At 40.1% G+C, this 15,233-nt stretch overlaps 1 protein-coding gene and 1 pseudogene across 2 annotated transcripts in view; one reads left to right on the top strand and one right to left on the bottom strand.

Annotated features, from left to right (window-relative positions):
* RASGEF1B (RasGEF domain family member 1B) overlaps positions 1–15,233 on the bottom strand; it is a 757,783-nt gene that overhangs the window by 718,467 nt on the left and 24,083 nt on the right. The gene's annotated exons all lie outside the window — the stretch shown is intronic.
* On the top strand, positions 1,898–2,302 carry LOC101648038 (annotated as a pseudogene).

Raw genomic sequence — 15,233 nt, 5'->3', positions numbered from 1 at the left:
GACAACAGAAAAGTGATCACACCAGCCTGTGTGATCACGAGGTGTGGATGGGATCAGGTATCAGGCATCAAAGAACAAAAAATCATATCATTGTGAATAAAGGGGAGTTCAGAGTGGGGACCCAAAGCTTATCTGTAGGCAACTGGACATCCCCTTACAGAACGGTCATGGGGAGGACACAAGTCAGTCAGTTTTCAGGATAGCACCGATGAAACATACAACTTTCCTCTGGTTCTTTATGCTTCATACCCTTCCCCTGCCCACACACACACTATCATGATCCAAATTTTACCTGACAAATCCAGTTAGACCAGAAGATGTAGACTGGTACAGATAAGAACTGGAAACACAGGGAATCTAGGACAGATAAACTCCTCAGGACCAATAATGAGAGTCGTGATACCAGGAGGAGAAGGGGAAGGGGGGAAATCAATCATAAGGATCTGCATATAACCCCCTCTCCGGGTAACGGACAACAGAAAAGTGGGTGAAGGGAGATATCAGACAGTAAGACATGACAAAATAATAATTTATAAATTATCAAGGGTTCATAAGGGAGGGGGAGGCTGATACCAAGGCTCAAGCAGAAAGAAAATGTTTTGAGAATGATAATGGTAACAAATGTACAAATGTGCTTGACACAGTGGATGAACAGATGGATTTTGATAAGAATTGTAAGAGCCCCTAATAAAATGTTTTTTTAATTGCTCATATGTTACCTTTTTTCCAAGAAAATTTAGAAGATATATTCTTCCCAAGAGAAAAGAAAGTAAGAAATATAAGTGTGGCATCTAAGAAATGGGAGATCCAAACAGGAAACAGAAGAGAGGCAAATGTAAGTCTTCAGATAAGAGTGAAGGAATAGGGAAACTGAAGACCACAGTTACCATCCAGTCAATTCCTCCTCATGGCAATCACATACATGTGGGAGTTGAACTGCAGAGTCTTCATATGTACATCACCAGGCACCTCTGAATGGACTCATGACACCAAACCCATAACCACATTGGCAGAGACAAAAATGATGCTGGATGACCAGTCCTCTTGGAATGTCTTCTTTGTCTGCAGCAAAAGCTTCAACAAATGTCTTAATGAATTGATGATTTATTCAATGGATTTCAGATACCAAGATTTGAGGTGCCATCCATTAAGCCACACAGTGAAGGTTGTTGTTGGTAACAGGCATTGACTTGTCCCCAACTCAGGGCAGTCCAGGCACTAGGAAACAAGGCACTGCATCATTCTCATGGTCATTAAAATCCAAAAGGTTCCCACAGCCTGTTTGTTAGAAGCAGGTCAAAAAGGCTTTCTTGCCAGTGTGTCTTAATCTGGAACCATGTTCAGCATGATATGAACACACACCTCTAATGACAGACAAATAATAACTGAAAATGAGGTGACTGTGGTAGTTACATAATTTCATGTCAACTTGATAAGTAGAAGGGAGGTATGAAGTCTAGCCTGTCAATCAGGTCACAATACAGTTACAAGTTCAAGGAATTGAGATATGAACATTTGAGGAAAAAGTATTATTCTGTTGATCATATCTTTACTTTCAAACCACATTTCATAAAGTTCCATTTTACAACATGTTGAGCTCAGAAACATTTATCAGTAACAATTATTTCAAGAAACTGTGCCATTAAGTATTGATTGGTAAGCTAGAAGCCACTTGAAAACAACAGGTTTTCCTTTTGTTTGTTGTTTGTTTGGTTTGGGGATTAGATTTATATTAGGTCAATGGTGAGCTTGAACTCATGCTAGAAAGCTAGATCTATAATTTCAAGAAAAGAAAATAACTATGTATATAAGCTATACAGTGGCAGTTAAAAACATCAAATCATTCACTCAAAAGAATTACATCAACTCTTTCCCTGGGAGTCACAGCACCACCAACATGGGCAAATGTCAAGGCCTTCGTATGGCTAGGAAGCTCCACGGCCCCTAACAGGACCAGAAATGTCATGAGAAACAGTATAAAGAACCAGCTCTGAAAGCCAACCCCTTTGGAGATGCCCCCCATGCAAAGGGAATTGTGTTGGGAAAAGTGGGGATTGAAGCCAAATTCTGCCGTGTGTCCAAGCCCAGCTCATCAAGAATGGCAAGCCAATCAGAGCCTTCATGTCCAAGGATGGTGGCTTGAATTTTATTTAGGAAAACTATCAAGACCTGTTGGTCTCAAAGGTCATTCTGTTGGTGACATTCCTGGAGTCTACTTTAAGGTTGTTAAAGTAGTCAATGTATCGCTGTTGGTCTTAGTACTATTTTGTTTTAAGGCAAGAAGGAAAGGCCAAGATCATAAGTTTTGATGGTGAACACAGTAATAAATTTTCTTTACAGATTTGGAAATGCACAGAGGCAGTTCTACCCTGCCTGATAGGGTCTCTATGAGTGGGAAATAAGTGCTATGATTTCCGACTGGAAATTAGTTTGGTTTGTGGCTGTATATGGGATCAAACCGACAATAACAACTCCAAAGATAGAAGCCTTAAGGGCCATTGAGTTTGTGTTCTTGGGGGAGGGACAACTCGGGAAATATGTGGATCCTTGTAATCAGTTCCCCCTTTCCACCCCACCCTCCCTCTGCCCTCCCAGCATCACCAATCTCCGCACTGGTCCTGAAGGGGTCATCTGTCCTGGATTCCCTGTTTCCAGTTCCTATCTGTGCCAGTGTACATCCTCTGGTCTAGCCAGATTTGTAAGGTAGAATTGGGATCATGACAGTGGGGGGTGGGGATGGGCAGGGGAGTAAGCATTCAAGAACTAGAGGAAAAATGTGTTTCACCGTTGCTACACTGCACCCTGATTGGCTCATCTCCTCCCCGCCAAATAAAGTTTCCTGGAGAGTCTATCAGTGTATGGTATATCTCAAATGTAGCTGTTTTTGCATTCCAAAGAGAAGCCGAAACACAGAGACAAGCAAGTACAATCTGGGCTAGATGTCCCATGAAGAACATCCGGAGACGAAAGAATGCCAGGGCTACAGAAGCTGAAAAAGAATAGTTTCCCTCAGAGCCAACACAGAGAGCCTTCTTCTATACACAGTGCACAAAATTTGGACTTCTAGCCTCTTGTACTGTGAAAAAATAAATGCTTTTTAAAATTAAAAAAAAAAAAGTTGGTGTGGAGTGGATTTCTGAATAAAACCATGACAGTGGAAGAAATCGCTAAAGCTCCTTAGAATGCATCCCATATGCTATGCTTAGTGAATTGCCAATATAGTGGTTTTGATGCGGTTGTCTTGGAAAAACCTTTAAGAAACAGCTCTCTGACCTGTTTAAATCTGCCTGGGTATGACAAACATGGACCCAAAATAAGAATTCATCACCTTGGTGTTCTTGACATTAGATCTTAAGTGGAATGGTTAAAATTTTACGTTATGGATTCAGATTGCCTCTAATGAAATCCTACCTCTACCATTAATTGGTTGATCTTAGGCAAGTTATCCAGGTTCATTTCTTGGTCAACAACTGCAAAATAAACACAATTATAGTGCACACCTTTAAGTCTTGTGAGGATTAAAGAAGATGCTCCAGATTCCCTGGTAGAGTGCCTGGTACTCAGAAAGATATAATGTTGCTCTGAGGTACTGCAGAGTCAATTCCCACTCAGGGACCCCATAGGACAGAGCAAGACTATCCCATAGGGTTGCCTACCCTGCAACTTTCACTGGAGCAGACTTTATTATGTGCAATGCCCTATTTCAGTGACTGGTCCGTCCTGATAGCATATCCTCAATACCGGAAATGAAGTCCTTCTGTCTGATGGCCTTTTTCCAATCTTTCAATTAGAAGCCAAATGCTTCACCATCAAATGTTTTTCCACCAAGATTTCTTAAATTAAAAAAAAGAACTTATCAGTTTTATCATCAAAAACACATTTACAGAATGTCCTTGGTTAATCATACCCCAACTGAATCATACCCCCTTCCAAATACGTGTTGGAATCCAATCCTGCTTTCCATAAATGTAATCCTGTTTGGTATGGTTTCCTTTGTTTTGTTGTTAAGTGCCATCAGGTGGATTTCAACACTATTTACAACAGCCCTGCTCCCTACTCACAATCCGTGCTGCTGGAGCGCACAGCTGCATCCAGGGTGTCATCCAATTCTCTGCAGGTCTTCCTCTACTGCAGTAACATCATATCTTGTCTGAGGACTGGTCCTCCTAATAACATAGCCTACGTACTTGGCCTGCAGGCCTGCCATCTTCACATCTATCTTCTTTCAAGATAGAGTTGTTTCTGCTTCTGGTGGTCCAGGGTATGCTCAATATTGACTAAATACATCAATTCTTCATCAGACGTACCTATTTATTCTCCAGCCTTCACATGAGTATGCCATAACTGAAAATAGCATGATGTGGGCCAGCCATACCTTGGTCCTCAAATGATTGATATCTTGACTTTTTACACTTAAAGAAGTCTGTTACAGAATGTTTTCCAAAGTAATACGTCATTTGATTTCTTGACAGCTGTTTCCATGGGTATGGATTTCAGATTTCAGAAATCTTTGACAACTTCAGTCTTTCTCCTTTTATTATAATGTTGCCTATTGGTCCAATTGGGAGGACTTTTAAAACCATTCTATTAGGAATAATCCAAGCATCCAATTCAATAATTCGATTGTATCAAGCAGCTATTATATCACCGCTACCACAATCAATTTCAAAACTTTTTCTTCCTACCTGTACGCCTTATTTCCAGCTCCTCTTTATAACCCCCCTCTCCTGCTACACACACACACACACACACACACACACACACACACCCTTCCCTGCCATCTCCCCAGGAACACTTTATCTAGTTATTGTCTCAGTAGATTCTCCATCCTGGGTTCCCTATAATAACAAACACAGAAAAATACAAAGAGTCAAAAAGGCTACCAATAATCATAAAATACAACAGAGATAAACCCCAGCTTGAAAGAAAACAGGAAATATTAAAAACCAGAGCAAACTCAAAATGTGTCAAAAGATCAGGTTTTAATCATTCAAGTCATGTTTTTATTTTAATCTACTACAATCTTCTCTATAATATTCAGTCTCTGAGAACCGGGCCACTCCCATCCCTCAATTACAGTCAGAGGAAAATCAACAACAGTTTAGAATAAACCTTTGCAAATGTATTTTGAGCTTCCACTGTAAACCAGAATTTCACAATTTGTGCTCTGATACCATTCCCTCCTTCAGATTTGGATTACATTATTTTCAAATCTTGAATCATGCAGGCTGGTGTGCTTCTTTCATGTGGGCTTAGTTGGTATCTCACTTAGAGGGATGCTTGTTTAAAAACAAGCCTTTAAAACCTCAGCTGGGCACCAACTAGTTTCTTTACCACACTTTGCTGTACACCCATATCTTCCTTGTTTCCTTCATGAGGGTCTGTATTGAGCAGACAGTTCGGAGGACTTGTGTTCCCTTTAAGTTCAGGGTTGCTATGAGTCTGAAGGATCCCAGTGGCAGTGAATGTTATGTTAGCTAGAAATACTCAGTACCAAAGGCTGTCGTTTTGGATCTTCACATAGTAAGTATTCCGAGTTGTGTTTGCTTTTGGCAAACAAGGTTGTGTCATCCAAATATCACAGGTTGTTAATGAGTCATCCTCCAAGCCATGTCATGTTTCTTTTTCATATAGTCCAGATTATCATATGAGTTGCTCAGCATATGGATTAAATAAGTATGCTGAAAAGATGCAACCTTAGTACACACCTTTTCTGATATTAAACCAGGCAGTTTTCCCTTGTTCCATTCAGCCAGCTGCCTCTTGGCCTATGCACGGTTCTAGCCACAGAAGCACATTTAATTGTTATGAAATTCTCCTTCCTCCCAATATTATCCATAATTTGTATGATCCACATATGTAGTTTATTTGATTCTGGTGTGTTCCATCCAGCAAGGTTCTTATGTACAATCATGGTTTATATTGTTGAAAAGTGGTATTTACAATGAATAAGTAATTGACATTGCAAAATTATATCATGAGATTGCCCATTATATTTCTATAATCTAGGCCAAATATTGCAACTACTGGTCCTTTCTAACTTTCACATAATTAATGCATTTTGATGGCACGTTTGATCAATTTTGGACTGCAGACGTTGGTTAAAAAAAAACCTTCAGTTTCTTCATCTTTAGTGTTTTAGTTGGTGCATAAATTTGAATAATAGTCATATTAAACTGAACTTCCTTGTACACATAAAAACCCCATCACCAACCACGTACTTCAGAATACTGTTGCACTATTCTCTTTGATGATGCCGGTGATGCCATCCTCACCAGCTTCTCGTGTCCGCAGAGCGAACCGTATGACTGTCTGATTCAGAATGGCCAATACCAGTCTATAGTCCATTTCAGGTCCCTAAGTCCCAGCATATCTAAATCCAAACATTCTTAGGCTCTAAAAAGAGCCCCAGAAACATGTGGGGATAAAGACAGATGTCATTTGAAGGTTGCCTAAAAATCTAGAAACCAAGGAATCCCCAGGGCTACCATCAAGGAAGGGCAGAAGGTGGCCAAGACCTAATGTAGCCTTTTATCTTTTAGGAATGTGAAAAAATAAATTTCTGTACTTTAAAGCCACCCACTTGTGCTAATTGTGTTACAATATCACTAGGTACTTAAATGTAGAGTTTCTATTATGTGTTATATTTAAGTGTTGGTATGCAAGTAATCAAACTCCAAGGACCAATTTGATTAAGCTATACTTTTTGGCTTTTGTTTCCATGGAACATTGTTTACCTGGAAATACTAAAAACCTAAATAAATACAGCCTCGTCCAATATATCAGGCTTACTCACTGGTTCTCCTAAAAGGAAAGGTGATAGGTAGTTAAGTAACCCTTGTTTATTAAGAGCTCAAGTTAAATCATTCCATTAAAATCAAATCAAGTAGTTCTGAGGGGACATTGCCCCAAAGACACAGTCAGAGAGAACAGAGCTGAATAAGAAAATTGAGTCTTGCATTGGCCCAGACATGAAGATTAAAAACCCAGGCCAGCCAAGTTGATCGGGAAGACTCCTCAGACTGGTCGCAAAGCCTGAGCAGGATGGAGAGTTGGCTCGTGAACAGACAGGACGTGGATGCAACCTGGTAGAAAAGAGCAGGTAGGGTAGTGGGTGGCCAAGGAGAGAGGTCAAGTAAGGAGAAAACCCTGTCTTTCTGTAAATCTTCCCAATGCCAATAAATCCAGTTCCACATGGACAAAGAAATGTGTACCATAGAAGCAATTTCTACAATTTCCAAAAGAGGGGTTTTCTCTAAAAATTAAATAAATAAAAGCTGCCCCTGGAAGGGAAAGGGGAAGTCACTGATGATTGCTGCGGCTAAAAGTTCAGAGATATCCGTAGCTGAACGTAGAATGTAAGGAGGAAGTTCAAGAGTTAATTATATCTTTCTGGCTTTTTAGAATTTCCCAGATTCCTATCTTTCTCCCTTGTGAGTCAAGTGAAAAATTGCTAATACACTCACCTTTCCTGGTGAGGTCTAACAATACGCCTGCAATAACGATTCTGCAGAAAATGCCCTTGGAGCGTGATGGGGTTTTTGGATAATTAATTCTGCTTCCTTCCTTTCTCACTCACACCACACCACTACCAGCACTGCTTCGGATCAATTTTAAACTTCTATACAAATCCATAAGGTTTCAAATGACCACATGGCATGTTTATTCCTACAGTGATTAATTTCCTCCCAAAAATCTGGCAAAATTCCAGAAGAAATTAGGTTGGTTTAACTGACACTCTAGGTTTGAAGTCAGTGGAAACCTTAAAAAGCTTTTTATTTCCGACCTTAATTGCTTTTACGATTAAGAATCACAAAAGGTCAAGAATAGAGAAGAAAGTAGTCCTAGCTCACTGGGTTGCGTTGAGTTTTCTAGAGAAACAAAAGCAGGACACATATTTATATCAAAGCAGCAGCCCAGCCCAGTTCAATTCAAGTCCATGGGTCAGATGCCAACTAGAGGCCCCTTCAGATTCACGCCGCTGCTGACTGATGCAACAAGGAGGCAAAGTGGGAAGGCAGGAGAACACAAGCCAGTGGGCATGGAGTCACATGGATCCAAGGTCCACAGAAATATAGCAAGGCAGTCCAGTTCCCAGGGTCAGTGGGCCACATGGGTTGTCAGTCGCAAACATGTGACGAAGTATCCAGTCAAGTAGGAAGGAAAGGGGCAAGAGTGAGAGGCCAATTCTCTTCAGTGTCTCTCTTACAATAAGGCCACCACACACCAAAGAAGATCTCATAAGGCTGTGCCTCAATGGAGAAGTTGGAATCCTACCTTCCATAGGAACATCAAGCTGACGTACCATCGCCCTTGCCAAGAAGACGAAAGAACAGTATCGGTCCTCACCATGGCAAACAGTTCAATCCCTTTAGATTTCTGGTGACAGAGGGAATAGATAAAATACCTGAATTTTAAATTAATGTGCAATATCAAATTTTTCTTGAGTAGTTTTCATTTTTAGGGAGAAACACAACAGAAATTTAATTATGTCTGGAATTCATAAAAATGATGTATACGCTGTCATTTTAATTGCAAAAATGCTAATAAGAATGTCGTAGCTCACAAGTCATAGGCAGGTGCATCCAGAAACATTAAATGCCTGCATTAATAGACTCCTTCTCGTGACCCACCTCCAGTTCTCCTAGTTTCTTTTAGCACAATCGAGTTTCCATTTCATTAACCCTTGGGTCAAAGCTTCCAGAAAACTGCTGGCTATATCTCAAGTGTAGAGAGAGATGTGAACAGACTAATCGGGGTGCAGAGGGCAGGTGCAGGAGCTTCAAGGAATGTGGTGGCAGCTGCAATGTGGTTTTTAAATCTCCCCAAATATTGCCCCCCAAAAGAAAAAGACGGAGCAGCAAGGATATGGAAACCAAGGGATCATGGACAATATTTCTATTAAATGATGGTGTTAGATGACAAGATTTCCCCAGAAACCTAGGAGTAGACATAAGTGGGATAAACCACAAGGAGCCATAAGACCCGTGTGGTGTCAGCGGCTGTGTAGGAGGAATCAGAATCGAGCCACGTGTATCTACTGTACCTGAGAACAAGAAAAGAGCGAAATGCCAGCCAATGCTCACTGCACACACACAGGGACCATGTGACTGCAACTCAGGACCATTCTGCACATTCCAGTTTATAATGCTGCTTGGTTCCTCTAAACTCAGAAGTAAGCAGCAAAGCTTCCTTTCAGGAAAAACCCATCAGGATAAACTGGTGGAAGTAGAATCCAACCTGAATTGGATAAGGACAGCAAGGAGAGAGAGAAGCTCTAGATAGAAATTATGGAGGAAAATACACAGAAATATACAATTAAGAAAGAAAGAAAAAAGCATCCAATCAGTTCAGCATAGCCATTAAATGAGCACAAGTCATCCAATTCTAGTCTAGTTTTGTTCTCTCCAATTTTATCCAGATGTTTGCTATTATGTGGACAAAGACTGCTAAATAAATACTGAACCAAATGAAATTTGATAGATGAAAGAATTTTGCACGTGAATCTAGTTTCTTTAGCAATGAGATTCCAAGAGAAAAATAAATGTATAATTTCATACCAGAAGGGGTCACACTACAAATATTTTAATTGTTTTATTGGTATTATAAATCACATATCATACAATTTAATCTTTCAATCATATTAAGAAGAGTGTGCACTCTCAGTCACCATCAATTTCAGAACACTTTCTTTTTTCTCATATTTATTGTCGTTAGCTCCTCATTTCCCCCTCAGCCTTCCCTGCCACGTACCCAAGAAATTATTAATCCAGTTCCTGTCTCTGTATCAGCGGTTCTCAACTTGTAGGTCGCAACCCCTTTGGGGGTCGAATGACCCTTTCAGAGGGGTCACCCGATTCATAACAGTAGCAAAATGACAGTGATGAAATAACAACAAAAATAATTTTATGGTTGGGGAGTCACCACAGCATGAGGAACTGTAGTAAAGGGTCGCAGCACTAGGAAGGTTGAGAACCACTGCTCTATAGATTAACCTGTCCTGTAATTCATACACAGAAAATCCCACAAAACACAAATAGGAAGCAAGCAAACTAACGACAAAACAAAACAGAGAAACACCGCAAGTGAAAAGAAAGCCCAACATTAAAAAACTGAAACAACTTTAAAATGAGTCCAACGAGAAGGTGTTAGATTTTAACTTCACTACGACTGCCGTCACCGACTACAGAATGCTGTATCTGAAAGCAAGGACACTCCGTCCGTGGTCAGTGATCAGAGGGGATTCACTGGAAGCTTCATCCACATAGGGACTCCAAAAAATGGATTTGGGGCTGCCACTGTCATCCACAGCCTTCTGCAAACCAGGTGTTCAGAATTTCAGCTCTGAGACCATTTCTTGTTTCGGATTTGGAGTTTATAATTTACAAGCCTTGGATCACACAGGCTGGTGTTTGTCTTCCACGTGGACTTAAGTGAGGTCTAACTTAGATAACTACTTGTTTTAAAACAAGCCTTTAAGATCTCAGACGTAATTCTTTCTGATAGCTGGGCCCCATCTTGTTTCTTCACCACACTTCACGACAAAATATTGTAATGCAGCTGCTGTTCCACCTGAAGAGTATCAGGACTGGTCATCAGACAGAGTATATTGGAGAGGTTATTATAGGAGATTAAATAAATCTGACTTGAATGGTTAAAACGCTGCCATTTGATCTCCTACTGGATGCACTTTCAGTTTGATCTGGTTTTTAATATTGTCTTTTCAGATTGAGACTTCTGTCCGCTATATTTTGCTAGCATTCTTGACTCTCTGCTATGGATCTTTCTATATGTTGCAGTGCATGAAACACAGTCGGGTGACCCTACAGGGACAATAATTAGAGTAAGGTTCCTGGAGGGTAATGGGGTACTGTTATCAAAGAGTAAAAGGAAGAAGTGATGTTTTGAAAATTATTGTGTTAATAGTTGTACAACATCGCTTGATATGACTGAACTAGTGAATGGTATCATGCCTAAATTATGTCCTAATAAAATGATTTGAGGAAAAAAAATTTTCATAGAGATAAATTTGCAGGGAAAAATGCTCTTTTTCTGTGCTTTTCCACATATTCTAAATAAAATACAAGCCATCTTATTAACTTTTCAAAGGAAATAGCAAAATAGGTGACAAATGTTTCCAAAAGACATCAACTAGGACAAAAAATAATGAAGAAAATAAAAATAGTAATCCAATTTGCAAGAACAAACTAAATCGCATCTCAAACAATTCTGAAGGGAAATCAAGTCTTACAAGATAAAACTCTGCTAAGTACAATTTAGAAATTTGTTTTTACCTAGACATCTCAATATTTATTCTTCTATTTCTTGTCATCGTTCTCAAATGATTTTTCAACACTAAATGGTCACTGCATTTAAATGGCTTATCTCAAGAAAAGGAGGCAATCATTCTTTGAAACCAGTCAAAATTTTGAGAAGGCGGAATAGACTGAAATGTGAAGAACGTTTCGGAACGTTTGTTGTCTGTGTGTTTTTAAATTTTGCAAACAGGATGGACAATCCTCACCAGGAGTGTTTTTTCAAGCTCATAAAAATTTAATCAGTGTACTAAACAAGGGGGAGGGGGGAATCCCCTCTATAATTATCTTTGTCCAAAAGGCATATGAAGAACCATACCACAGACACGACTCTTCAGCCCGAATCCGACAGTCCTATTTTGTGCCCTACAGGTTTGAAACTAGGTAATGGGAAAAGCATAGGTCATAACCTAATTGTCCATCACAAACGATATCACACGGCTCTCGATTAGGCTTCAATAAAAATGAGGCTAGAACTTTACCATCTTTTTGTAGAAAATTCAAACTAGTCGAAGGTAAATCAATCGTTGCCTATGCATTGGGTGAGAGGCAATGGGGTAGGGAGTGAGGAAGCCTTATGACGAGGCTGAGGAGCCCTGAGCACTCAGCTGGTAACCAAAAGTTGGGGTCACTCCCACACCACTGTAGAAATAGGTGGCAGTCTGAGCCCTGGTTTCGTGGTGGGTTATGCACCAGACTGCTAATGGCATGGTCAGCAGTTCAACCACCAGCAGCCCCTCAGGGAACGTTGAGACTGTCTGTTCCCCTCAAGATTTATAGTCTCAGAACCTTTAGGGAGTTCTCTGTCCTATAAGCTCTTATGAGTCAAACCCGACTGAATTGGTTGGGGATCAGGGGGGCCGGGGATCTGCTATAACTTTGGGAGCCTGTGAGGCTGGTCTACTTTGTCCTGCAGGGTCACTGTGGATCAGAACCGGCTCCAAGGCAATAGAGTTCATACAGCAATGTACCTTCCTCACCTGGGACAGTCACAGTGGGTGGGAAACAGACAGGGTGAATTACAAGAGAAAATTCAATACTCTACTAGAGTCGTTTTAAAAGTCACCGTAACAAAAGTCCACCGATAGTTTAATGTTTTCAGTTAATATGGCCCTTAGCATAATAAGGAGGTGTTTCTACTTTTTTCCCCAACCATCTTTCAGAATGAACATTACAGAATACAATAAAAGGACTCCCCTTGGAAGGAAATCTCTGTTTCCACCATATGGCAAGGAAATAAAAAGAGAGAAGAGATGGGTGTGTATTCCCAAGTGAGTTTTCCCAAGTGCTCACCGTTTGAGAAGGGAGAGATAGGACAGAGAGACAGACATGGGTACAATGACTCCACCCACTCACAGATATCTCCCAATCTCAGTCTAGCAATGTGTCAGATTCATATTCCTCACACTACAAGCCGGACTTGGAAGAAACTAGGGGCGACCGAGGTGCAAGGCCACCCTCCCTAAAGGATAACAAAGCTGTCCGTTTCTATCTAACTTTCTATTTGCAGAAAATTTCAAGATATAATTTTTACATTTGAGGAGGCATCACTCAAAGACAACCTGCTGAATTCCCACGCATGGGGGCGGGGAAGGGGCCTGGGAGAGGATGGCTTCTCACTGGAGCTGCAAGCCTCGGGGGTCTGTCCGCAGCAACCACGTGGTGACTGAGTGACGGTCAAACACAGCTTTGTGGTGTGGATGACCCTCAAGGTGAAGTTGGCAGCACTTCTGGAGGCAGCAGGTACCTTGCACCTGGCTAAGGTCCCCAAAGGGCTGACAGAGGGATGTGAGCGGGATTAAGACTTTCTGAGGAAGTTGCACTGGGCACTGCTGGGGGTGGAATCGCTTGAGAGGACCCTGCAATGGCCAGTGCAGACGTCTCTTCCGCACGAGTCACAGGATCCCCATCGCGGCCACCGAGCGATGAGGAAGCTGAGACTCAAGTGCGCCAAGCTCTGTCTCTGTTGTTAAGGGTGGCGTGTTAGCTGCCTGCCTCTCATCTGCACCCTTGACTGCCCACCCAGGGACACACTGAACACGAGTGTGTCCTTGAGCTGCACAGCTAATGTCCGTGTGTGTGTGTGTGTGTGTGTGTGTGTGTGTGTGTATAAAGGGTTCAAAGTAAAAAAGATAATCAAGCCAATCTATTTTTAGCAAGATTTATTTATGGGACTTTAAAGGGAATTAAATATATTCACATTCCACAGAGGAAAACCGATAGTTCAAAGTTCTAAAATATCCATCATGTATACTAATGTGCAGAAGTGCCCAGTAAGGTAGAATTAGCACGAAGGGCCATTGTAGTACCATACAAAAAATGCAAAGCAAAACTAACACAGCCAGTTGTTGTGAGATCAGTAGCTAAGGGAAAAAACTGACACCAATAAGCTGCTTATTTTTATTAATAGTCAAGGTTTTATGCACAAAAACCTGATAATTTCTCAAAGCAAAATTGATTTAAACCACCATGCTATTGATTTATCTTTTGAACTTATTAATATAATTAATTTTCACTTTTTAATTTATTTACAAGACAATATTAAATGGGTAATCTAATTTCTCTCTACGCAAGCCTAAACAGAAAGAAAAACTCTCCACACTTAACATTAACTTAAATTATATTCCCAATGTGTGCACCATCTATGCTAGCAACTGTGAACTAGACAAAGCTACAGATTAGACCAACCTTATTCTTTTGTTTCTGACGTACTGCATGAACAGTTATTGTGTTTCATTTACTTGTCAAAAATTTACTAATTACCGGTTTTTTGTGACAACCATTGTAAAGTGGTAAAAGATATCATGAATGAAATATAAGTTTTTACTCTTGACCTAAAGGGTTTACACTTTCATTAATGGGGTTACGTTATAGTTCCTCCAAACCCTTATCATGCTTATTTTTCAATTGGGATCTAACTTGTGTTTCATATCGCTCTGATTAGATTGTCATGATCTTCTCCCATGTAACAACTACCCCAATCATCAAGGCACACATATCACATACACTGTAGGAAATAAAATACTTTTCTGATATGGAATGAAATTGCTTTTTAATCATTTTCATACCTCATCAAGAATAAATTGTATTTCCTAAAATGAAATTACTATTCTACCAAAGACTCTTTTCTGAATAAACAAATTTTAAAACATACCATTATTTTATTTGGCTGAGCTGATAAGGCAGGTAAGTGATTATAAATTGAAATTCCTCACTTGCACTTAATTTCCTGTTTAAAAACAAATGACACTATAACACTACCCTCAGGTGTATTTATAATTAACTGTAAGCTTACCAATTCAGTCAAATATGTATTTTGTTTAATATAAACCAAAATGATCCGTTTTCTATAATTTCCACTCTTACCCTATAAGAAGCAATAGTCTTGGGGTCACAAGATAGAGTTCAAAACGACTCTCCCATACACGGGTTAACTGATCTTGGCAACTCCTCCGACTCAACAATGTGATCCAAAATCCTCCCCTGCAAGACGATGAGAAGGGGTCCAAACACCTCCATCCAAACAATTCAAGATTCTGGCAAGATTAGAACTTCAATACGGAAGTTCTAATCATACTCTCCCGCAACCCAAATGACTTGCCACTCGTTCACAATTACAGGCAACACAAGCATCATTATATAACGTCCTTGTGAATTTTTTTTTCATTTAGACTCATCTATGTAAAGCGGTACACATCCTTTTATATAAACTGACAGAATCTTTTAGAAACTGAAATTCAGATGGCCAAGATGATCATGTAAGAAAAGGTAATTACTGTTACCTCACCACTCAAGTTCAGTTACAAAATAGATGACATTCAAATTGTGTAATTTAATAATTACAATTCAATAAACATCGACTATTTGCAAAGATATGAGAAAGGTGTGGAAAAACCACAAGGGATGGTGCAGAATCTT

This window comes from Echinops telfairi, unplaced genomic scaffold (assembly GCF_000313985.2).
Source record: "Echinops telfairi isolate 266 unplaced genomic scaffold, ASM31398v2 ScPeMD7_7468;HRSCAF=8506_0, whole genome shotgun sequence".
Taxonomy (NCBI): domain Eukaryota; kingdom Metazoa; phylum Chordata; class Mammalia; order Afrosoricida; family Tenrecidae; genus Echinops; species Echinops telfairi.
This window is presented reverse-complemented; position numbering and strand designations above follow the sequence as displayed.